The sequence below is a fragment of the Delphinapterus leucas genome, chromosome 4 (assembly GCF_059928025.1).
Source record: "Delphinapterus leucas isolate spDelLeu-1000000601 "Yukka" chromosome 4, BTC_Dleu_Yukka2, whole genome shotgun sequence".
NCBI lineage: Eukaryota > Metazoa > Chordata > Mammalia > Artiodactyla > Monodontidae > Delphinapterus > Delphinapterus leucas.
Window position 1 is genome coordinate 116045953 of NC_143132.1, and position 24863 is coordinate 116070815.

Sequence of the window (24863 nt, forward strand, 5' to 3'; positions counted from 1 at the left end):
TTTCACTTCTACATATGTTACAGACCATATACTGCTATTATTTTTTCTTTAAACAGTCTGTTAGCTTTTAAACACATTTAAATAATAATAAAATCTTTCCACTTATGTAATTACTATTTCTGTTGCTTCTCATTCCTTTGCATGGATACATACTTTCATCTGGTGTCATTTTCCTTCTGCTTAAAAGACTTTAATATTTCTCAGAGGAAAAAGTTTACTAGCGATGAATTCTTCCAGCTTTTGTATTTCAGAAAAGTCTTAATTTTACCTTTGTTTTGAAAGGTATTTTTCCTGGGTGAAGAATTCTAAGTTGACAGGTTTTTAAAAAACTTAAAACTCTGCTCTAGGGCTTCTCTGGTGGCGCAGTGGTTGAGGGTCTGCCTGCCGATGCAGGGGACATGGGTTCGTGCCCCGGTCCGGGAAGATCCCGTATGCCGCGGAGCGGCTGGGCGCGTGAGCCATGGCCGCTGAGCCTGCGCGTCCGAAGCCTGTGCTCCGCAACGGGAGAGGCCACAACAGTGAGAGGCCCGCGTACCGCAAAAAAAACACACAAAAACAAACAAACAAAAAAAACCCCTCTGCTCTATAGTCTATGGTGTCTTCTTAGTTCTTACCACACCAAATCTAATTTCCTGTGCTTACAATTTAAGGCTCATCCTATAAATTGACTGATTTTCCCTCTACTCCTTAAAAGTAATCCTCAAACCCAGGCATGCTATTCTCCTTCCTAGTCCTATATTTATTCTTCTTTCTTTCTCTGTAACTTTACCTCCATTTTTATCTCCTTCATCCTTCAAGTTCTCTCAAAAGTTTAAAGCCTTGCCTTCTCTAAGAGGCCTTTCCTTCCAAGTTATTTACAGTTTTCTTCATCACCATCTGCTTTTACAGCTCTTGGACTATCAGAATTTTCACCATTAATTATATACAGCATTTTTTGCGTTTTTCCTGATCTTATCTTGCCTGTTTGATGAAAGCTCTTTAAGAAAACTGAGTAATTTATACTGTTTATGCCCTCTACACCATCCTCTTTCTGTACCTCCTGCCCCAATCAGTTTTGTAGCTGCTTTTAAAAGATTTGATTAACAAGGGACTTGATAATTCACTGAACTAGGTAGGTATTATCTTTGGGAATCTGAAAGTAATTTATTGACAGGGTCAGAAGTCATACCAGAAAGGTCAATTTCGCCAACTCTAACCAGAGCAAAAGATTTGCATTCCAAATACAAACATCAAGCTTTAGGAAAAATATACTGCTATTCAAAAACTGGTATCGTTTTGGTTTTCATGATTTTCATAATGGTCAAGGTGATCAAGTGACTAGACTCATTTTCCAGCAGGGATTGTGGCACTCATTTGGCCCGAATATTTTTTACATGAAGATGAGGACAGATTAATAGTTGTTCTTATACAACATGGGTTATGTTAGACTCCCTTAGTTAGGATTCCTACCAAGTTAGTTTCACATAGAGGAAGATAGAGACCTGAATTACTGACACTTTTATTCTCAACTTCCAGGTTTAGAAATAGTATTTCTTTCTAGCCATGAATGCTCCACATTAATTTTATGTGCACTCATGCCCAGGCTTGTCAGATACTAAATGTATATGTCTCCAATTGAATAAATAAGAATGTACTTATAATAAATTGACCATTTAGTGTTTTCTGGGCTTCGTCTTAGTTTCTTAGCTGTAATGCCCATGACTTCAACACCATTACTGCCCTTAGACTTTAGAGAACATTTATGAATCTATCTTTGCATCTATCTATCTAAATATCTATCATCTATCTAAATATCAATCTATCATCTATTTACCTCTCTCCCTACCTATAAATATCTGTATATAAATCAGTGAGTCATTCATTCATACATTTTTTATTTTTTTGAGTTAACTAAATCACATTGTTTAATATTTCTTACCCAACCCCCAAATTTGATATCACATAACTCAAATCCTTTTTCTCTTATATCTCAGTTTATAAATTCGATTTAACCCAATATTTCCAATCATTTTCAATTTTATTCAATTTTCAATAAATGTCCCAAATGTTTTCTGTGCCACTCTGTTGGAAAGATCCTTAACTACTTTTAGCTTCCTGAGATGTCACCAGAGTAAATGCACCTGAGACCATATTCATGTTTGGTTTTGGGGGAAGATAGGGCTGGAGTAGCTATAATGCTTTGCCAGAAAACCTGTGTTAAGGCAGGTGCAAGAGGACTAATGTGTCAAGAACAATGACGAGTACAGAGATATTATGCTACCTGCAAATTAAAAAATTAGTCTGTCACAGTTTCATGGATGCTAGTAGAACACTCAAGACTCCTGGGTCTAAGACAAAAGATTTTATTATTCGTAGCAGTATCAGTAGCCAAAGAATCAAAATTATTTTGTGCCAGTTCTTTGAGCCCCAATTTCCACAAGATAACATGAAAAGGTGACATCGGCATACATAGTGGGCTGCACTTGAGAAAACTTAAGCTTAGAGAAAGCTTCGATAATGGTTAATAAGCATGTCTGTTTTTTACTCTGCTGGGAAACACTATCCCTATCTTCCAAGACTGCTGTACAAACATCCTTGAAATGATAGTCCAGAACCAAGTCAATCTTTGCTCAGAGGATGTGCAGAATCACAAGAGACCTATGGAGAGTTATCTTCAGTACAAGGGAATATTGGTTTGGAATTCGTCCTTTGAAATAAAGTCTTTCAGAATAAACAGGCAGCTCAATGAGACAGAAATAATTTCTGCCTTATATAAGGATATAATTAATTTTACCACCTGAACTAAAAATTTTATTTGTTATTGTTTCTGCAATGCAATTCTGACACTGACTACCCAGAATGAGTGCAGACTTCACAGATTAAGCAAACAGTCCTCCACAAGACTCCCCTCACTTCAGACACCAGCCACAAGCTCCAGAGTTCTCAGGTCACCTACATCTCTGACCAGCTACAAACTCACGGGTTCCCACTACCCCTTCAGGTTCAACAACTTAATAGAATGACTCACAGAGCTCAGGGAAGCATTACACTTACAGTTACAGTTCTATTATAAAGGATACAAATGAGGACCAGCCAAAGAGGGACAGGCATAGGATGAAGTCTGGGAGAATCCTAAACATGAAGCTTCTGTGTCTTTAGAATGTGCCACTCTCTTGGCACATCAGTGTATGATAACCAACCACAGGAGCTCACTCAGGCTTCAGAGTTTTTACTGGGCTTTCATTACATAGGAATGGTTGATCAAATCATTGGCCACTCCTCCCCTTCTCAGAGGTTCGACACTGAGTTGACATCATGTGGTTCAAAGTCTCAATTCTCTAAAATATAGTTGGTATCTCTGGAATGACCAGCTCCCATCCTGAAGTTAACTTGGGGTCTTCCATGAGTTGTCTCATTAGCATAACTCAGGTGTGGCTGATGGGTTCACCAACAAAGGCATTTCTATCACTCGGGAAATTCCAAAGATTTAGAGGCTCATTCCCAGGAATCAGACACCAAGATCAAACAAATACTTCATTATATAACAGTTTCCTTCTTATTCTCCCAGATATATGCAGCAATAATTTTGTAAAGTGGGAAAAAGGAGGAGGGGGGGAGGGGGAGGGGAGGGGGAGAAAGAAATATAGAGTGCAACTATCGAACAATAATTTACCTGGTAAAGAGCACATGACTTTTCATTTATTGTTCTATATGTCAATGATGTCTTCTATATTCAAATTTTCTTTCTGCTATCTTCTTCAGATTGGTCCTACTTTTCTAGTCAAGGCTATTCCTAGGCATTTTGTATTTTTATTGTTATTGTGAATTACCTTACCATTTGATTTTTCCTGTTATTATTGGTGCATTGGGTTCCTATTAACGGAGTATATCTGTATCAAGAGATTATTATTTTTTAAATTAATTAATTCATTTTTGGCTGCATTGGGTCTTCATTGCTGCGCGTGGGCTTTCTCTAGTTGCAGCGAGTGGGGGCTACTCTTCATTGCAGTGCGCTGGCTTCTCATTGCACTGGTTTCTCTTGTTGCTGAGCATGGGCTTTAGGCGCGCGGGCTTCAGTAGTTGTGACTCATGGGCTCTAGAGCAGAGGCTTAGTAGTTGTGGCGCACGGGCTTAGTTGCTCTGCGGCTTATGAGATCTTCCCAGACCAGGGCTCGAACCCGTGTCCCCTGCATTGGCAGGCGGATTCTTAACCACTGTGCCACCAGGGAAGCCCCCAAGAGATTATTTTTAACAATTTTTAAGGAATTCTTTTTTACGTTTCCCATCCTTAAGCATAGTCAGAATTTCAGGAATAGCACTAAATAATACTGGGTGAGAGTGAGACTTTTTATTTTCTTTGTGATTTTTAGGGCATTCCACCAAAATTTTGTTATTTCAGTATTGGGCTTTGCTTTTATCCATTTTACATCTTAAGCCTCTGTGTGACATTTCAGGTAATGACTTATGTTCTAGGGTTTGGGTTTCTCAACAGAGCACTATTGGCATTTTGGGTAGATTATTGTTTATTGTGCTGGATTGTTTCACATACAGCAGGACATTTGACGTCCCAATTTCCCAAACAAAATAACAGTAGTGACCCTCTGAAAATGGTGGTGACAATCCCAAAGGTTTTCACATATCCCCGTCTGTCCCCCAAAGGGGCAGTACCACCCCTTTTGAAAATACCTATTTTAGAAAATGTAAAAAAGCCAATCCATATCTAGGCCTGGGAACAAATTTTCCTACAGTAGCATAACTGCATGGTGTGGAGGCCTAATGAATCTTGAAGGAATAGAAAATATTCTGAGGTTTATAATACCACTAACAGGATACTGACATCCAAGTTCTGACATCCAGATTTTCAAAGTTTTGAAAATTGAAAAGACAACGAACCTTTAGGGAAGTACCTTTTTCTAGACACATTATCCCGCACTAGCCAGCTGTCAGCCACTCTGTGTCTAGAGTGCAGTCTTTTCTCCTGCCTCTATCCTCTCTTCTCAGCTTTGTTTTAATACCCACTTTGGGAGGAAGGTCTGTGGCCCCAGTACATTGAAGGTACAAGTTGGGTGGTCCACGGTTTCACAGGCAAAAAGAAGTTTGAGGAATAGAGTTTCCAACAGCTCCAAGCTACATGCAAATCATTGTACTTTTACTATCCCTGAGCTGAGGACTGTTAGAGGTGCCTCATTCTAGTTCAAGAGGTTGTACCTGTAACCTTTAAAAATTGTATGAAAAATAAAAAAAATTTTAAGAAAAGAGGTTGAATCGGCCAGTAATACCAATTGTTCGTGTGTTTTTAATCAATGAAATGACTTCAGTAAAACACTGGTTTCCTGTAAATAATTGGCCTTTCATTTTATTTTATTGTGTTTTTGTGATCTCCCCTCTCTATTTTTATATTTCACTTGAATAGTATAGGGAAGGAAACCTTTTCTTGTTCCTCTACCCATCTTAGATTCATTGAGCAGAGAACCCTGCAAGTAAGACTTGATGATGAGAGAAAACCATACAAGTTTACTAACAAGTGCATTGCACACACACGGAAGTACTCAGTGATGAGTAACTCAAGGGCTAGAACCTAGGCTTATCTTAACAACAGAAAAATAAAATTTTACAGAAGTAATAAGACAAGGAAGATAAGGACTAGTTAATAAGGTTTGTTATGTAGATTTTCCTGGTGCTATCTCTGGGCTTATAAGGGTCTAGAGTTATCTCTGGGGATTAACTTCTGTCCTTTCCTGATAGAGAGAGGAGAGGGACACCTTTATAAATTTATGTTCTTTTAGGCAAATGGGGGAGGGCAGAGAGCTTTTCTTATACTTGCTGCTCAATTGCCTTCAGCTCAAAATAATTCTTATGCCAAAGTGGCATATTTGGTGGTGGCATATTCTGCTACCCTTCAGTAGGAAGTTGAGAGAGAAACCCAAGTTCCTATGTCATCATGGTCAAGGAAAACACACTCTGCTTTCCTGCTTTGGTGGCCAGATAAATTTATTTATTAATTCATGCAAGAAATATTGGTTAAATACCTACTAAGAGCTGGATTCATGACTCTGAAGCAGCTCCCTGTGTATTCATTAGGTGAGGATTAATCTAATTAGATGAAATAGCCTTCTTCATGTGTTGATTTTTAAAAGTACAGTCACTCAACCTTTAGACTAAGGCAATGCCTAATAGAATATCTCATGCTAGAGGAATAAAAGCAAATTAGTATGACAGGCTTTGCATTTGAAACTGACAGCACTGGGCTTAGGGATACACTGAATAAATATAAGAATTATTATACTGGTATCATTGCTCTTCTAATATATTTAAAAGCATATTATTTTAAAATGTATTTTATGTGCCAGAAAATTATGTCTTTGCTAGGACAGATATATCGATGATGACTGAATAATATTGAGTCTCTGTACTATAGACCTAAGTCAAATATTTGAAATTTATCTTTAAACAAAGCACAACAGTTGGCATCTTCAATAAATTTATTTTTTTCATGTGGCAGAAGGCCTTTTCTGAGGCCTTCACCAGGAAGCTAAAGTCAGGTTTTTTTTTCTCCACTGATGTTTTTCCTCTAAAAATTTCATTTTAATATTTTTTGGGCATTTTTTCTGGCTCTGTTTAAATATTTATAGTCCTTAATGATAATTTAAAAATTGTATTTTGATTTAAACTGGCATCTTTTTGTTTTGATATTATGTCATGCTTCCTTGCTTTTTGATTTTTCCCATCCTAGCACTGCTTATTCTACCTGTTCTCATTGATAGATCTAGTGGATCAGTGTTAATTCAAGAAATGTCTTGTTATAGTTGCACTTGGAGATATCAGCCCTGAATTTTGTGCTCTTGAGCATGTAGAGGCATGATGAAAGGTATTAAGAGACAATGTAGTGAGTGTAATGTTTATGAGCCCATCTCTGGAGCCAGGCTCCCTGGGTTGAAATCATTGCTCTCTGTTACTGTAAGCTGGTTTCTGTGTTTGAGTATCCACATCTGAATAATGGGATTATAGTAAAACTCAGCTCATAGACTTCTTGAGAGGATTACATGGGTTAAAATACATGAATTGTTGAGAACAGTGGCTGACCCATAGTAAATGTGATGTAAATATTATTATATAGCTTTAAATTTAGTTTTATCTTTTTCCTTAATGTACTTTGAGTTCTTTCCCTATATCTTGACTTGTATCTTGCAAGGTCATGCCAAGACAATCAGTTAAAAAAATTATAGTTCTGTTAAAAAAGAGCTGCTTCTTTGGAACTAATAGAATACATTTTAGAATCATGCAATGTCAGGAATTACTAGAGAAACTCTTTAAATATCGCAAACATCTTCTTTCTCATACAAATCCAGGAACAAGACTTCCAGTTATAGGTATCTAAGGCCTTACAGAGAAGTGGTGTTTTTCCTGAAACTACTCCTTGTGAGGGATTGTTATGGGATTTTACTTTTTGTCAGCTCTGAATTAGGTACCTAGTTCATGACTAAATGTCTAATACATCCTACTGATAGACTGGCTATAAATTTCTCCAACACTGTGACTCCAACATTCCAGTGACTTCTACAGGCTCATCCTACTAGGGCCCATTAGCTGATGAGGGTTATTCTGTGAAGACTCTTAATATCTCTGCCACATAATGAATACCTTTAAAACATTTGCACTGCAAAAAACATTTTCTGTGCATCTCTGACAGAATATAGGCAAGAAGAGACTTCTGAACTAAGGACAAAATCTAAGGGAGAAAGTTTTAAGAACAAAAATAGGTTCTTAAGGAATACTTGGGGAGAGTTCAATTCCATTGCTTATGTTTTTAGAAGGGCATACCACTGCCAAGGTATGAAATAACCAGGAGGAATATTACTGAGGTGATGACAAACTTTTCCAGTAATAGCTACAAATGGTATCATTTTCTTCCAGACCAAACTTTGCAATATTTTTAAAGGGAGGCCTGGTAACACTGCAATATCTAGAAGAAAATAAAAAGGTAGGGGGGCATCCTCCCTAGTGACTGATTATACCTCAGAGACTGTGGAAAATTGAAAGCTATCTAGATAAGCAGTTTAAGGTGAGATGTTTCAGGTGTGAATGGAATTTTGCGGTGTCTGGTAAAGAAAGCACATTAATTACAAAGTGATTAGAGCTTTAAAAATTAATAATCTCCTTATGTTCATTAGTTAAACATAAGAAACATTTAAAATTATAAAAGAACAAAAAGCTATTAAATCAAAACAACAATCTGGGATCAGAGTCATAATGTAATGAGACATTTTCAAGGTGAAGAATATGAAAACACAGTTGATTTTACAATAAAGTTAAAAATTCTCACAAGATTGTGTTAGAACTGTTTCTAATCAATGACAACATTTATATTCTTATATTAATTTTTGAGCTATTCGATGATAATTCTGACTTCCAAAGTGCAGTTAAAAGAACCACATTTAACTTAGCTTTGAATATGTGAAGTCTTATCATCAAAAAATGATAGCTAAACGTTTTCCAAAGGCTTTGCATCCAAGTTATTTGGGTGAAAAATACAGCTTTGACTATGATCAGGCAGAAAAGATTGTTTGCCCAAATGAGGTAAAATAGAATCTGAGTGATGAATATCTTTATCAGCGTAATGACTGACTGCTGCTGCTGCCAAAATGACGTAAGACTGGTCACACCTCTTAGTGTGCTTGCCCTTGTTGTGTGGGTCTGACGCAGTGGAACTCTTAGCTTCACGTTCACTAAGGAGAGTATTTTCCCCTGACGCAGGTGTCTCTAGATGGTCAGGGCAATAGGAACAGGAAACGGTTATGTGAGGCACAGAGCAGCAGTCTGGGTTTCCTCTGTCAGCCCCCAGTTCTCAGTTCACAGAACCCATGAATCAACCCCATACACAGAAGGGCAAAAAAGGGTAGAATGCTAGGCTTTGTGGCTTCTTTATTTTGAGAACTTCACAACTGCAATAAGCTTTTGAATTTGTATCATCATTTTAACGTAGCAAAAGCACGACATGCATACACACCCCCACCATTGGTTTATAGTCTCCTAATACCCACTCTATTAAATTACTGATTATATCCTAACAATATTATTAATTTATTTAAAACTTTTAGCCTCCAGTTTAATCAGTTGAAATCTATTTTGTCTTTTCTTACTAATTTATACAATTGTATTAATTGATTTTTTATTAACTTACATTTATGCAATTCATTTAGTTTTCTTTCATAACTTTTATTTTCACTCCATCTTTTTTTTTTTTTTTTTTTTTTTTTGTGGTACGCGGGCCTCTCACTGTTGTGGCCTCTCCCGTTGCGGAGCAACAGGCTCCGGACGCGCAGGCTCAGAGGCCATGGCTCACGGGTCCAGCCGCTCCACGGCATGTGTGATCTTCCCGGACCGGGGCATGAACCCGTATCCCCTGAATCGGCAGAAGGACTCTCAACCACTGCGCCACCAAGGAAGCCCCTTCAATCCATCTTATCTAGTTGTATTCTGATTTCTTATTTGCCTTTTTATCTGGTAGTATCTTCTTTCAGTTTACTTCATTTTCAAAATTACCAGCTAATGTATTAGGTTCCCTCCCTTTAAAAAAAATCTTATTACTCTCCTAGCTTAATAAATTATAGGCAGGAACGTGGCCCATGCCATAAAGCGGGTGCTAGGAAGTTAATTTGCGCCTCAAGAAGGGAGGTTAATGATTTTTGTCTATGTTTTCCTCACTCTTTTAACACAACTAAATTTCTGCCTAGTTTAAATTGACTTTTTTTTTTCTTTTTGGTAGTGTATTTAATAGTAAGACTTTGAGTTTCATCTATAAAAAATATTCAATTCAACCTTAGGCTTCAAATTATCACACGTGTGTAAATTCAGGCCTTGCTTCTTATATTCTGCCTGGTGGTTTCATGTACTTGTATTATCTTACACTGAGGGCTTATTGGAACATTTTTATGTATTTGAATTTGGCTTTCATGTGTTTATTTAATTTATCTATTTATTAAGATATAATTGACGTATTATATTAGTTTCAGATATACAACATAATGATTCGATATTTGTATATATTGCAAAATGATCACCACAGTAAGTCTAGTTAATACCTATCATCATACATAGTTACAAAAATTTTTTTTCTTGTGATGAGAATCATATATTTACTTTAGAACTAAGGGAACAATGCACAAGATCAAGAGGAAAACTGGAGAGGGTATCCTCTCCAGCTTTCAATATACTGGATAGCCAACAGACAAACAGACAGGAAAAAGAAGAATTTACTACTGAGTCACACATTTCCCTCCAACTGTAAAGTCAGATACTAGTATCTTCTGAGGCTGTCTTTGTCCCTTCATAAGCAAGTCTTAACCTCTTTGTATAACATAGGAGAACAAGTTTGTTCGTAGGGGAACTCACTGATGTTAGCTGACGATCTGAACAAAGTCCAAAGCAAAAGCACAAAATAAATGTAGAAACTCACACTAAGAAGTGGAATATGGCTGGGATCCAAAGAGAACTGACCCCAAATTTTCATATATAATGATTTTTGCAGATGCTAGTTAATGGTTTTCATTTCTGCTTTTTGCGCAAGTGCTGGAATTCATCAGATCTGGAAACAAATGTTTCAACAGTTCCCAGAGAATTTCTGGCCTACCCATCTCCAGGAAGTTATGGGAGTCTCATGAGGAATCCTGTTTCCTGTAATACTTATGATCCATTTTGCAAATTCCAAAGAGTTGAATTAGGGTCAGCAGCAGCTACTATTCACTTGTTGCCCACTAAGTACCAGACATTGTGCTAAGCACTTTCCGTACATCCTGCCATTTATGTCTTACAACAACTTTATTAAATAGATATTATTATCCCCATTTTCTAATGAGAAATATGAAGCTCAGTTAACTTACCTCAAGGTCACACATCCAGGAAGTAGAGCTAGGACCAGAATCCTGGTCTTCAAGACTGTATTCTTAACCACCAGTTAACAGAGCCCCCATTAAATACAGCATGATTCTAAATACACATTTAAACGTGGAGAAGAACAGGCATATAATATTGTCAACTGTTTTCAAGTTAAACCTTAATTGATTGGGAGATAAGCGGATGCATTTGGAAAAAGCTCTTCATTATCATTATTGTGATTTTATCAGCATCATTTAAAATTTAGTGATACATCGTACCATTTTAAGACCTATGGGCAAGGACAGCATAGGAGCCAACTGCAAAGGATATAAGATATCAAGTGATAAAGCCAAGAATTTCAATCTGTAAAAATTACGCCCCATGTAATATATAAAAGTTGCACAAATCACAACAAGTTAAATATCCACATGCATAACCTTTCTTTAGGATTCCAGGCCTGCCCTGGCTTAAGCACCCTACAGATTCTATCTCCCTTTTCTTGACCTTTCCCTTACCTTCTTGTTGTCAGTCCCTTCTCTGTTATTCTCTTTTAATGACAATTTGCTCAGGAGATATTTCTTAAATAAAAATGTAAAATTTTAGCATAATTCTGATTAAAATATCTGAATTTATAGTCAGAACCAAAGCATTTTCTGTGTGAAAATATTTTAGTTAGGTCCTTATTTCTTACAATCTGTGCAGAACTTCAACTTTCACTCACTCTTCCTGCAGTTCAAATATCTTTCTACAAATCCACTCCTTTTATCTCATACTGTTCATGTCTAAGTAGATTGGATTTCAGTTGTCCCCCACTGGACAGTTGACCTCAGAGGCTCTCTGACAAACAGCATAATTCATTTTTGTCCAAAAACCATTTATTGGAGGCTTCTATATGCCAGGCAGCCTGTTGAGTGCTGGTGTGTAATTGCAGAAAAGACATGAGTCCTTTTCTAAGGCACTTACAAGTCAGTGGATGAGCTTTTCCTGCCCAACTAGCTATTATTTCCTGGTTCCCACACTCCATCCAAACCAAATTTTCTTCTCTGTTGCCAAGCTTTATATTCAGTTAACCTTGGTTAAACCTGGAGACATTAGTTGAGAGCTATGTCTCAATGCTCTGAATAGACTTTTCTCTACGACACCCCTCTGTGGTTTTCCCCTAAAATTTCCTTTTCATGAACATCTACTCCTTTCAGCAGCATCCTAACTCAGCCCTTCTGGCCAGTGTGTGCTGTGATTGCTTTAATTTTATCCTGCTGGCATTCAAGTTAGAGTACCTTCTTTAATGGAAGAAAGTAGATAATAAATCGTATGTTAACATTCTATAGGGGGAAGGTTTGCTACTTTTCTGCCTTGAGTGCTGAAAAATTTCTTACTAGTGGGCAGGTGGTAGTGAAACATGAAGGTCTGGAGGCAGGTTGCATGGGTTCAAATCCTGATTCTGACGATCCCTAGCTGTGGACCTTGGGCCAGTTATTTCAACTGTCTGGTCTTCACTATCCTATTATGTTAAATTGGGTTAATAAACAGTGCTTACCTGTGAGGGTCATTGGGAGTATTAAGTGGGATCCAGTATGTAAAGGATTTAGAAGAGCACAAGTAAAATGGTAAATAACATTATCTATTATTAAAAATTATTCTCATATTTTTATGACTTCAATGTAGATGTGAAATTGGCCTAGAATTTAAAATTTGCTGTGGTCCCATGTATCAAGATCTCCAAATAATTATTACACAAAAACTAAGTTCTAGTGATTTTATCTAATATTTCCACCTGGGAAATATATCCTAAAGAAATAATCCAAGATGCAGACAGACTTAGGCATAGAAATATTAATCACATCAAATATTTAAAAGGATGTAAAGTCACCTCTAGATATAACTTTCACTTAGATATTAAATATATTAATATACTAGTAAATATATTGAAATCGTATATATTAGAAAATTTTTCATGAATAGAGTTTTAATGACTGTATATTATTCACTAATATAATATTTATTTAATAGACATTCATTGAAACACTATACATAAATGTTCTCTAATGGATGAGAAACACTTGTAACATAACAAGTGAAAAATAGTTTAGAAAATTGTATATATAATACAGACACAACTCTGAAAAATAATATGCATAGAAGGAGAGATATATATTAGATTTATTTGAGCAGTTAACTCTTGGTGGTAAGACTATGGGTGGTTTCTATATTTATCTGATTTTAAAATAATTTTTTTCTGTACTGAGCTTATCAATTTATAATCTGAATGAAAAAAATATATATATTTTAAATTGACATGGATAGCCCCATAGTTTTATAAAATGCTCTTTGAAAATTGAAATCTGGTGGGAATTTTATTTATTGTAAGTTATTAGGGAAATTCTAAAATGTTTGAGGGAGGGAACTGTTTTTTAATAATCTTCCTCACTTAGTAGAAGGCTTTGTACTCTGTGAACTTTTGTTTTGTGATTGTTGACATACCAACAGGCAGGCTGAGGAAACTTTTAGACTTTTAAATTTTAGTAGTCAAGCAGAAAAAATGGAAAAATTACAAGAACTCTTTATTACACACATGAATCTTTTTCTGGTTCTTTCTTTATTTTTCTTATGAGGCTATTGGGCCTGATAAGAATCAGCACACTACGTATTGTGTATTTTTACAGACCTAGCATTAGATGGGAAGGAGAAACCTTGAAGGACTGAGGGAGAAAAATGTGAAGAAGCTATAGTAAAAGCTCCTAGAAGCATCGTTGGCAGCACTGGAATGGCTGGGAGCCATGCAATTTTCAAGGCCATAGAAAGTTTCCTTGGCGAGTGAAAGGGGCTAGATTTCTGCTGTTGGACCTAGAAAGGAGAGGTGAAGTTTACTTGGCCTGCTCTTACAACTACTTCTCAATAATAAACTCATCAGGCTTGTCATCACCACCTGCCATTCAACATGGCACAAGAACATTCTGGAACAGCCCCAAATAGGTAGAGTCAGAAGATAGTTAAGTAGCTGCAAAACCATTTCTGGGTATAATTTCACCAGGGTCCAGAGTCCTAATTCTGATTCTCCCCTTCCTTCCAGGAACAGAGACTGTCATGTTTACAGGGCAGTTTTCCTGGGACCACCCCAGTTCTGATGTGAAGCCACAGCACCCTCTCTAAGTTCTCCTCCACCATTCTTCTTTCCTGTGCTTGAGCTTCAAGTCCTCGGTTAGAAGTTATGAGAGGATAAACAAAGAAAAGCAGAATAGTAGAAGAAAACTCGAATTCTGGCAGGAAAAGGCACAACAAAGATTCTCAGCAAAGGTGGCAGAGTCCTCTAGATAAACCTGGAGACACTGATGTGGTTTGACTTCTTTGCCTGATTTGTGAAGACATCTTTGCTTCTAAAGCGTTTTTTTTTTGCTGCTTTATGCCTATCATCATTATTATCACCTGCTATATAGTGCCTAACAGTGGACAAAATGCTTTCATGTGTATTATTCCATTTAATCCTCACAAGCACCCTATAAAAATTACTATTATTTTTTACAGAGGAACAAACTAGAACTCAGAGATTAAATGATGTTTCCAGTTGGTAACCAAAAGCAACTCAAACTTGTATCTTCTGACTATTGTTTACCCAATTGGTTCTATAATTGACCTACACTATCCTATCATTTGTCCCAAATGACAAAACTCTGGGACTGACTTTTTTCACACTAAGGTGTATCCCAGATTCTCTGAAAACTTCCGTGGGCACTTTGCTACTATAGTTGTCAATGCTTATAAAACTCAGAAGCCTAAGTAGAATAGGGAGGATTATGAAAGATTGCTGCTTGGGTTCAGGATACTATTTTAACCTGTTTGCACTATCCTAAAGTGGTAGACTGTTGGCAGTAATTCTACTCTTAAGTCTTTCTTGACATACTTTCAATAAGTATGCAGTTTTCCCAGTGCTTCACCATTTGTAATAAAAGAAGAAAAAATGTTATTTTAGGCCCACAAGCAAAGGCTAAGAAGGTTATGGGCAGAAAATACATTGCCACAGTTCCTCAAATTTTACATGGGTCCAATAAATATTTCCAGTTCCCAGGACCCATGTTGGTGGTCTTCAAAGAACTCCAAACCCTGTGTGTAACTCAAAAAGACTTCCTTTATTCTGATAACACCTTGGTGACAGACTCTGAAAACACAGAGCTGTCAAGTGCCAACATTTTGTGGAGAGGGTTTCAAATTAGCTTTTCCTCCTGAGAATTTTCTCCAGTTTTCCCTGTTACTGGTTCTGGCACTCAGTGAAAGGCAGGGCTGTTTGTGATTCCTTAGACCTTGATGAGAAAGTACTCAGCTCTTTCGCTCTTAGGGGATGGTAACATTATTAGCAAAAGTGAAAAGGAGATGAAAATTCCCGACCCTGGCTTTAATTTTTTTCTAAGTTGGCTTATTCAGTACAATACAACAAATCTTAGAAGGTTGTGAGAAAGGATTAGTGAAATTATATCATTTTGAGATTCACTGAAACACATTTTTATAGGATTTCATGTTTTTGATTCAAACATTTATTGAAGACCTACTCTATATAAGGCACTGAGAGAAGTAAAAAGATGATTCATTCAGTCATGTTCCTACCCTGTGTAAAGTGGTCACCCTGTTTGCTTCAATGGTAGCCAACATTTACCTTGATCACAACAGTCATGTAAAAAATGTTTATTGAAGGTTTTCTAAGTGGCAGACAGTGTGCTAGGTCTTGTGATATAACATTCCCCCTACTAAGCTGTGAGTAACCTGAGCGCTGAGATTTAAACAGAAAATACATGAATTAAAACTATATTGGCTAGCTCTACTGAACAAAAGGAGAGGGTGTCGATTCAAGGAAAGACAGGAACTAGGAGAAGGTGGCAGGAAATGGTGGGCAGTCTCATCCATCTTAAAATTAAACACCTCTACAGGTTTTAGGGCTTTGCATTTTGACTCAAGATTTAAAGATCTTCAAAGGAGAATCCAAGTGGCTTGGCTTGACTCATGGGCCTACCACTTGACCAGAGATACTTGGAGAGATGATCTCAGCACACACATCAGTGAAGCGGGATTCATCCAAAGGGTTGAGAATGTGTCACCAAGTCAAGAGGAACAGACACAGACAACCAAAACTCAACAAATATACTGTGTACCTGGCAATACTGCACAAAAACTTTGTATGTCTAGGTTCTGGAACTTAAAAGGGGAATCCTTACTTAGGTTTTTTCCAGAAGAATTAATTTCCTTCTGCTACCCAATTCCTCTCATTTCCCCCTGGCAATAAATGCCCACAAACCCATTGCTGATATGTGATACTAAATACAGGAGACAGAGAATAGGTAAGCCAGAGAATTCTTAAACAACAATGTACACTTTTGGCTCTATGGTCATCTAAGTGTTCATTTGCTTTTTATCTGCATCTGTGCTGAATTACATATTTTTTGCTGAGTTAAATAAATACTTTTTCCATGTAGTTCAGAAAAGTGAACTCCATTACCTTAGAGTCCTCATTCTTTTAGGCCCTATGATAGTCACATTACTTAGCATCTTTAAGCCTCAGTTTTCCCACTTAGAAAACAGGAGCTCGATCAAGCTAAGGTAAATGCTTTCATCTGGCTTAAATACTTACGATATTCAGGCATGTAGGTTCTTGTTTTCCCTTCAGAAACCTTAACTTTCAGTCAGATTGGCCCAAGGAAAAAAATTGAAAATAGGTCACATTTAACTTAAGTACTTATTCTCTTTTTCCTTTCATTGCCGTTTGTTTCTTCATGCCCATTTCAACATTTCCCTTTTTCCCCTTAGTGAGCTAAATAGTGTAAAAAGTGAACTGACACATTTTTTAGGATAGTAAGTCTTGGGAATACAGACATTATATCCCGAGTCCCACTTTTATGCAAATTTCACAAATCTCACATTTTCCATGGTCCAAAATGGTGATTTGACTTCCACCTGTGAGAAGAAGGACTCCTCCATACAGGCTGGTGAATCTCACAATCTCAAGATTTGTGTAGCCTGCCTCTTCTCAATTCTGAGGGCTCAGTCATTTATTCCTCAGCAAGAAGGGGCATTCCAGAGCAGCTCACATCACATAGCACAAACTACATCTGATTATGCGATACAACATGAATTCTATTGATCAAATCAAGGTTCTAGACAGTATTATATTCACTTTTCAATGCTCACAGAAATTTTTCTTTCTTGTAAATTCAAGTGTAACTGATTTTTATAAATTCCTAAATGGGTTATGATTGTCTCCAGACATTTTCTATTTCTTGTTTTTCTGTCTCGAGAAAGAATGGCAACATCCTGCTCCTTTATCCTTAGGGGGCCTTTCAGGTCTTTATTTCTCAATTACCCTCCTATCATTTGAGTGGCTGATTAGGTTTCTTCACCTAATACCAAGAGCTTCATATCTACAGTAAAATTATTTTCCAGTGGAGCTCTGGGACTCTCTGGTGATCAATATAATTTTCCCTGATTGATATTTTATAATATCTATGATGCTTGATAACAAACTATGAATGTATTAGTATGTCTAGCTTTACCTAGCGTCAGAGATTTTAAAAAATTGCTTGTCTAAATCCTCTGGCACCCAATATCTGTATTAAATTGCCTTTGTTAATAGTGTAAGATTCTAACACACTTAGAAGGACCAAAAGCAATGCTATCTTATAATGATTTTGTAGTCTTGAATATGGTTGACCCAGGTTTGGGAGAAATATTAAAAATAGTTATTGAGAATCTACTCTTAAAACTTTTTTTAAAAACTTATTGTTTTACCCCATTTGCTTCATCATTTGTTATTTGCTCTTGTTGAATACCTACTCTTTTACCGTGGCTTTACCTGCTTGCTGTTTCTAATTCTCACCCCAAACACAGGCAATATCATTGATATCTTAGTGATAAAAGGAACTAAGGCTTTAAGAGATAAAGCAGACATCTGTATTTTTTGCCTCTTTTTCTCCTTATAAGAATATTTCCTTTGGAGAACTATTACTCTCCATCTATGTGCTCAGATGGTTGGATCTAGGCCTGGGTTCCTGCTCCAGGCTTAGCAAATGAGGCAGTGGATTCTCTTTGCTAGGAGTGGATTCTCTTTGCTAGGTTCAGAGATGGGCACATGACCCAACTCAGGTAAATTAGAACCAATCAGCATTAGCCTCAGGACATTTTTCTGGAACAACTGGGAAAGGAATTCTCTTTCACTTGGAGTTGTTAACCTGTGGAATGTAAGTCTGGAGCTGCTAGAGATCTTTTTTTCCTACCACACAGAGAAATACTGTAAGCCTTGAGAACAAAGCCAACAGAGAAGAAAGGAGGATTGACAGAAAGAGCCACGGATTCCTGAAATCAATATTTACAAGACAATGACTCAGTCATGTGAGCCAACAATTTCCCTTTTTGCTCAAACCAGGTTGATTTGGGATTCTGTCACTTGCCACTGGAAACACTCTGACTAATCAAGAAGCTATGCTCTTCTCCAAGGTTACAACAAAACTAACAAGTGTCAGGAGCTGGGATTTGAACTAAGTTCCGTCTTAGGTCAAACTCCTCTCTTTTTCAAGTAGAGACTATGCCTTCCAATCGTCACTGAGAGCTGGAGAACAAGGAGGAGAAAAGTGTATACATGCAACTTTTTAAGAAGCATATTTCAGTAAACCAGTTAGTTTTTTAACATGCCTGGCACACATGTCCTTGCAGAATACCATACTCAGTACTGTGGCAAATGAAGAAAGAAGTAGAAATCAGAATAACTCCCTGTGTAAGTTATAAATTAATGCAGGATAAAAGACACAAAACTCATAAAAAGTAAAGCAGGAGAAAAGACAAACTGAGAAGTTAAATGGATGAAAAATTGATAAAACATTTTAGTCTGAGAGAAAAAGTAAAAGGCCATTTTGTATCTTCAAATCATCACCCATCTCTGGTGTTTCCAACACTATCCACAGAGTGACTTTTCCTCTGAGCCTTTAGGTATATAACACTAGAGTCATCTTTAGTTCTCTCTTGCCTCCAACAAAAAGTCTCTAAATGAGTCGTGATGATTCTGTTTCTAGAACATTAGTTAGCTTTTCATATTTCCATGGGCCTGGGCATTTTTATATTAAGCCAGGACTGCTGCAATAATATATTCACTATACTTCTGTTTTCAAGCTAGGGGACTCTGTAGCCCAAGAACGTACTAAACTGGTGTGTTTTAAACTATGGGCCACTATCCATAAGTATATTATAGGATTGCTTTAGTCGATTATGACCGTGTTTCTTTTTAAATAGAATAGAATCGAGTATAGCAAGGGTAGGTATTACAGCACAACAATTCTCTTTTACATAGATGTAGATATGAGTATTGCTATAGATACAGGTATTGAAGTAGATCTAGGTATATGATGTGAATGTGTGTGTGTGCATGTGTGTACTGAGTTGTTATATAAAATATAGTTTTTGTAGTGTAGGTTATGAACAAAAAAGTTTGAAAGCCAATGAACTGGACCAAGCAGTAATCAGCAATCGAAGAGAATATATTAGCAAATAATCTAGCTTGTGCAACCACAGGAATCATCATTATAAAATAGAGATTTGCGTTTTTATTACCCTTCCTGGGAAAATTACAGTAAATGTAGATTTCCATAAGTTCTAAGCACTTTCAAATGTGCTTCAAGGTTGACCACCGGATGATGCTTCCTGTGAAATAATCCTTATCTGTCATTGCTCTCTGAGCATCGCTCCTCTCCTCTCTGCCAAGTGACAACACTATCTCCATTCAGAATCTTGTTCAAAACACACCTCCTCCACAAACTGTGAGGAACTTTGCCCCTGGGGAAAGTTAGCTTATACCTCATTTGGTTAAAATATTTTAACGTATTACTAAAACAGTATATTTCTACTGTAGAAAATTTAGAAAATACAGAGAAAAAAAGATATAAAGAGAGAAAAGGAAAATCATCCATACTAATCTAGAATTATCCATGATTAACACTTTGGGTTAGCTATAAATCACCTCTAGATGGCCATGGAAAAATTTTCACTTTGAGCTGTTGAAGGGGAATCATAATTCCCCCCAATTTTTCCAATTAAAACTTGAATAAAATGTAACCAACGTGGTCATAAATCACTGATAATTGAAAAATTAGTAATTATCACTCCTGAGTTTTAAGTACCAGAAGAACAGGAGCTTGACCAAGACTACCTGTGATTAAAGAACATTTATAAGAACTGATGTAACTTACTAGTTTTATTAATAGTCTGTGCCAATTTTGCTTTGATTCAGAAAACCTGATTTTCAGAGTGTCATAATGTTTTGGGTTGGCAAAAACTACGGTATATACCTGGTTAAACCTGATGAGGAAGAACTCAAAAATCTGGGAAAACAAAACATGTGGAAAACATTAGACTAAGTCCTTTAGAGAAAGACAGGATTGCATCTGTAACTCTAGTTCAAGTTTCTTCAGTCTCCCTCCTACCCCCAAACCATCTCTGTCAACCATCTTTCTAAAAGAATGAATGATAAAGCTAGCAAGAATAACAAGAGTTTTGCTGAATGCTGATGTATTTTCTTTCCTTTACTTGAATACCATGGGAAGTAAGTCTGAGGCTGTGAATATTAAAGTTCATGGCCTGGTTTACAGTCTCATCCCTGTGTCTTGTCCACACATTTCTGGGCCAGATTTGGAGCTCCCAGTAACGTCAAATGGCACTTTGCCCTGAGGCAGGAAACTGAATGGGTTTTAGGAGCAGAATGAGGATTTGCCCCAGTGGGAATGAGTAAAGGAAAAGGAAGTTAGCTTTTGTTAAAGAAGCAAAAAAGTCTGTCTAGAAGTTGAAATAAAAAAATAAAACTTTTTCAGATATCTTTGTTATTTGAGGTAGGAACTGTGGCAATATTTGAAGTCAGCAATTTAGCAGTTTTTATTCAATTGCCCTGTAGAAATAGTAGTATCTGTAAGCAGTAGTGTCCTGTGGTCTCTGTGATCTTTTCGGAAAGTCTTTTCTTATCATGGGTCATAAAAAACTTGTGATAGGAATTTAACAAAACACTCAGTATTTAAGAAACTAAGATTCCATCTTGGGCTTTCCATGGGGATATATTGCGTTTTACCTCAGGAAAAGTCAACTGCTTTGGAAGTCCCTGCATGGCCAGCCTCGTCCCAGGGAAAGGATGGATGAAAGGCAGAATCTGTTAAGCTGAACCATTTGAAATTGCTGGTAATAGATAGTAGGCACCTTAGATACGTTATTATTGCTTTAATCCCTACAATTCTGCTTTGAGGTAGGTACTATTGTCCACAGGAAGCTGACCAGAAAGGGGGTCAGAGAGTAAGGTAATTTACCTAAACTAGGGTCACTTGGCCTATCTGTGTTGGAGTTGGAGTTCAAATAAAATCTGACTCTGAAACCAGTGATGAGTTAGTTTATCAGAAGACAAAAGTTCTAAAGACATTCCTGAAATGCTTCCTTGGAGGTCCAAAATTAAAAATGATTCACTAAATGTATTATGGTAGAAAGAGGATCTACTGTCTTTGGAAAGAAAAAGGGGAAAGAATGAGGGAAAGCTAAGTGTAGAAGATCAAAATTAATTACTACAGTGAAGGACAGAGTCAACTGTGTACAAGTCATATACCTGGGACAAAATAAAAGCGATAATTTGCCTCTTAAAAAAAGCAAGACGTAGTGTATACATGCAATGGTAATTTGGAATACAAAAGGAAATTAAGAAATTATAGAAAATACAGACTGTTGATTTTAAAATAGTCTTAGAACTCTTTATTGTAAACACTGTTAGGATCCTTTAACAGTATCTAACAAATCAGACCCAAATTATGACTCTAGGACACTAATTTTTTGTCAACTGTAGGAAATGAATGCATGAGTTTTCTGAGTTCATTTATTGACGTGCAGATGTACCCAGGTTATACTTTTTGCAACCTCAAATGTTTGCTCTGCTTTCTAAAGGACTTAGAGGGCTTCATTCAGCCAGTTACTTTATTATAAATGGTTCCTTCACTCTGAGACAGGCCAAATACACAGAAGAAATATGTTTTTCTGTCTTTGAGTGAAAGACAGAAATGTTATGTATGTTATAATCAGCATTATGTATGTGAATAATCAGACTTCAACTATTTTAAAAAAACAAACCATTCACCAAAAGGCAAACCTTTATTATACCTCTACATATTTGATCCCCACCACTTAGTTGAGTAAAATGTGTTCAGTTAAGTCACTCAAGAGGTGGTATCTTCCACTTGGAACAATATAGAAGTGAGGTTAACCAGGGTTCCTGTATTACTCATGGGTTCTGCATGTATAGTGACATGAAGTCATAAACAAAAAAACTATTACCTTTACAGTTTTTAATGATGATTTTTTTTCTTTTTTTTTATTTCTTTCTTTCTTTTTTTTTTTTTTTTTGCAGTACGCAGGCCTCTCACTGTTGTGGCCTCTCCCGTCGCGGAGCACAGGCTCCGGACGCGCAGGCTCAGCGGCCATGGCTCACGGGCCCAGCCGCTCCGCGGCATGTACCCCCGTCCCCTGCATCTGCAGGCGGACTCTCAGCCACTGCGCCACCAGGGAAGCCCTAAAGTAAATAAATTTTTAAAAAGAAAAAACCACAGGCCGCGGAGCGGCTGGGCCCGTGAGCCATGGCCGCTGAGCCTGCGCGTCCGGAGCCTGTGCTCCGCGACGGGAGAGGCCACAACAGTGAGAGGCCTGCGTACCGCAAAAAAAAAAAAAAAAATTATTTACTTTAAATCTACATTAGGAATCTAATATCTACAGCTGGCCTTTAAACAAAATAATGATTATAATAGTATCTCTGAAAATATAAAAGAGTTAAAACATCACTAAAAAGCAAACTTAAATGTTGCTCAAAAGAAGATTAAACCATTCAAAATTCTACAGGTGAAAAGCTGTTAGGGAAATACAGTTAACTTTCACACATTAGTACATTGCTTTTCTGTTTTGTTTTGCATTATCAATCTTCATTTTTTAAATTCTTTTTCTATCTTTTGTCTGACTTTTTAATCACCTAACTGTTCCCGAGAAAGGTTCCAAAGGTTTGGTTCAATGAACAGACTGTATGGCAAAGAAACTTTGAACTAAACCTTAGATAAATTACAATAATGGACAGGGCTGGGCTGGGATCAGTGTCACTTGCCTTGAAGCAAAATTTAAGGGGCACCAAAAAAATAAAATTTTAATGTAATATTTAATGCAATACACAAAACATCCATGATGAACAAAATAAAAATTTTAAATAAAAGCAAACTTGTTCATCTGCTTTACCACCCTGCGTTGTTGCACAGCTGTTTCCAATCAGCTCATAGTTCCCAGCCAGTGTGGCCCTCATGTCCTCTGCCACGTTGTCTAAGAGGGTTGACAATTGTTGTGAACAGTATATTGATTGTAGAATTTTTATTAATTTTTCTACTTGGTTCAAAATAGGGAAAGATATAACGCATACTTTTTCTTTTGTCCCACCTCCAACATGGCTCTGCCCAGCACTGTTAACGAACTGAATCCCAAACAGCTGATAATTCAGAATTCATCAGCATTTACTCTGGGGTTTGAAAATGAGTGTGTTTAATGTCCTGAGAATTTGCTGCAGACAAAGCTAGGAATTATGTCATGGGGATCTAAAGGAATTAAAACATGTTCTAGTTTTCCTCTCAAATTTTGGAATGCCAAGGTCAATTTTAGCACTGCTCTAAGCAAAAAGATGTATGCCTAAATCCCTAGTGTAGTGTCTGACATGGATTAGCTGCCCAATGCATGTTAGTTTTCTGATCTCTCAAATTCTCACAGGTGGAAAAAACACTGTGGTATTAGTTGTTAAATAGAAAGTAATAGTAATAATAAACAGTAATCATTCAAATTTATTAAGAACTCTTGAAGGCCTTAAATTATTGCACTTGGTAACTTTAAAAATTATTTTTCCCTAGTCTTCTATATTTTTTTTCAAGGCTATTAAGTCCTGGTTCCCATCTCTCAAGACAAAAATTAAGCATAACCATTTCCCAGCTCTTTTCTCCTATAAGCAAAAACTAAAAGATGTGCCATGTAGGTTTCTGTGAGATTCTGCTTTATTTCAATGTGTGAAACTCCTTGAGGTCATGTTCAGTGTCTTGAACATCTCAATAAGTGCATATTGAATTAAATGCTATGATTTGTAGCAGCAGCCTATCAATTTTTGCTTATTTTTTTTTTTTTCAGGTTTCATGGGGAAGGTAGCTTTCATGTGCCTGGCTAATTTCAGCATGGAGCAACACAATGCTTCATGTGGGAACAATTAAAAGTACCTGGAGAGAGCCAAGTCCCCAGGAAACTCAACTTGCACCAAGCTGTGTGAGATCCCAGGGAGAAGTTCAAAAGATTTCTAGGCAAAATAGCCTTGTTGTCTGCTTAGAGGGTTCAAAGTAGGCTGAATCCCTCTCCCTCCCTTATGAAGATCTTTTTCCTGTATACAATATCAAAATTAAAACAAAACAAAACAAACCCAAACTTAGAAATAGAAGGTAATAGCAAGTCGTAATACAATTTCTTTGAGTGGAAATTTAGAGAGGAATTTGTCATTCAGTAGCTTGAAGATCTCCTACAAGTGCATTCTAAGTTTCTGGTATTTCTCCTTTTTCCCTTAGTTTGTCAAATTTACCCCTGCTATAAAAAAATAACATAACCTAAAATAATAATAATAATGGTGGGAATTTTAGATCTCATTATTAGGCTGGTAGCTCACAGACTAGGGGATGGGAGATTTCAAGGCACATTACAGAAGCAAGAACCTTGAGGATGGGTAGCCTCAGAAACAAGCCAAGGAATAAGAAGGTTAATGTAGAGGGTTTTCACATGGCACATTGCACCTTTTGATTTTAAGGGCAGTCCAAGAAAATACATGTAAAGGAGCTTGTTGAGGACACACAATGATGGTTATTTTTATACAATCTTCAAAATATGTAACTAGCCTCTGGGAAAACAAAAGTCAACCATGTGATGCTGCTTAAATCTTAGTGGGATGTCATGCACATAGT